Consider the following 2,334-nt stretch of genomic DNA (forward strand, 5'->3'; position numbering starts at 1 on the left):
TCGTTTGCCTTTAAGGGAGGCGCTGGCCCCGCATGGTTATTCCGGAATATCTTGCTCATAAAGGTGACAATGTGTTCTTTCATCTCCGGTTTGTTGCTAAGTGTGCGCTGGAGAGAGCTGAATCTGGACAAGGCTTGTTCACGATTGTTCGGGAGTCTTACCCTGGTAGCTCGGAAGGGTAGGGGAAAAACCCAGTGATTGGTCTCGTCCTTAAGGAACTCATTGTCCATTATCCTGACAAATTCCTTGTCTTCCATTGATGGGGCTACTTTGTTGTCATCCTTAGTTGTATGAAACACTGATCTTCCCAAGTCGTCTGCATAGGGAGAAGGAATGACATCAGGCAGCTGTACAGGATCTGGAGGCTTTTTTTTCACATCATAGTGATGAGGGCATGGCTTGCAGAAAGTAGTTCGTCCGTCTCGGCGTATGTAGGTCTTAAAGGCATTGACTCTTGTTCGGTCCAAGCACACATTTCCTATGATTACCCACCCCAAGTCGAGTCTCTGTGCGTAGGGGGCATAGTCGGGACCATTGCACTGTTGTCGGACCTTAAGTATCCTTAAATTGCCTCTGCCGAGCAGAAGTAGGATTTCAGCATCTTTGTCCATAGGTGGGATAACGCTGACTAGGTGCCTTAGGTGTGGTTGGTGGAACGCAGCTTCTGGGGTAGGAATCTCATCCCTTTAACTGGGTATTTGGTCGCATTCGATTAGCGTAGGTACGGGTATTTCTACACCTTCGTTGACAGGAGAAGCAATGAAACCTTGTGCCCTCTTGCTGCTAGTTTCTATGCGGCCTGAACAATTCTTCAGAGTATAGGGCGTTGCTGGTTCCTTGATTCCAAAGGCTTCAAAGAACTTAGGTCCAGCTAGAGATCGATTGCTCTGATCGTCAATGATGGCATACATTTTTACTGCCTTCTCTGATTGCCCTTCTGGATAAGCTCTGATTAGGCATATCCTGGCACAGAATTCATCACTTTGGCTCTCCCCACATACCTCTGAGCATGAGCAGGAGACAGCCGTGGTAGAATTGGCTTTATTCTGTGGCTCCCCGCCATGGCTTGTAGCCGGACTAGAGGTAACTGCGACTGCTGGATCGCTGGTGGCTGAGGTTGGATGCAAAGCTGAAGGGTGTTTGTCACTGTGACACTCTTCACACTTAATAGCAGATTTACAGTCCTTGGCCATGTGTTCTAATGAGGCGCAACACTTGAAACATACCCAAAGTTCACTGAGGATTTTCTTGCGCTCTTGCATGGTTTTGGACCTGAAGCCTCTACATTTGTTCAATGAGTGTGGTTTTTTGTGAATGGGACACTCACGATTGAAAGATTTATCTCTCAATGGAATGGTGTACTGTTTACCGGCAGTTACTGCAGGTGGTGGCAAGTTAGTCTTTCTGATACATACTGCTCCTCAAGTCCTTGCGTCTATGTGAGACGCTTTCATACCTTGATGACAGTGTTGCTGGAGCTGTAGTGTTAGACTCAAGGAAGTCTAGGCTAGGGTCATTCCTCATTTGGGCCTGTTTGTCAACAAACTTGCAGAATTGATTAAACAGAGGAAAGGTGACATCATGTGACCTTTTGTACCTGGAAACGCATACTGCCCACTTCTCTTGCAGACTATGCGGCAGCTTTAAGATGATTGGGTTCATCCCATGGGCAGTGTCCAGGTAGCATAATCCAGACAGACGAGGGTCTCTCTTTGCGAGTTCCAGTTCCATAAGCAGGTCGCTTAAGTCCAGAAGCTTGTGGGCTTCCTTAAGGTTGATCCTTGGAACATTCTGCAGTCTCTTGAACAGGGACTTTTCTATGGCTTCAGCACTGCCATAGGTTCTTTCGAGTCTCAGCCAGGCAGCAGCGAGACCTGCTTCAGCTTGCCCCACGTAGACTGTCCGAAGACTCTTGATACGGTTTGTGGAGTCAGGACCCAACCATTTTACCATGAGGTCAAGCTCCCGTTCTGCTGATAGATTGAGGTCAGCAATGGTGGCCTTGAAGGTTGCTTTCCAGGCTCTGTAGTTCTCTGCACAGTTGTCAAACTTTGAGAGGCTGGTGCTGATTAGATCTTTGCTCACCATAAACCTGGCTAACTCGGGCATATCCGATCCTTCACTCCTTGTTACCATGTTAGCTTGTGTTGTCTCTCGGGCGTATAAGCTGTGTGGCGTGGAAGGGTGAATTGTTCCCGAGTAGAATGATGTTGCTGCAGGGTTGAGCTGTGGTTTAACCTCTGGAAATTTCGATGACTGCGGCTTGAACTGTGGAGATGGACTGGAGTGCATCTTGTGGTCGTCTTGTGATGATTGCTGCACCTGAGGGGACAC

This window comes from Dendrobates tinctorius, unplaced genomic scaffold, assembly GCF_039654945.1.
Source record: "Dendrobates tinctorius isolate UK_male_01 unplaced genomic scaffold, ASM3965494v1 ptg000126l, whole genome shotgun sequence".
In the NCBI taxonomy this organism is placed as follows: Eukaryota; Metazoa; Chordata; class Amphibia; order Anura; family Dendrobatidae; genus Dendrobates; species Dendrobates tinctorius.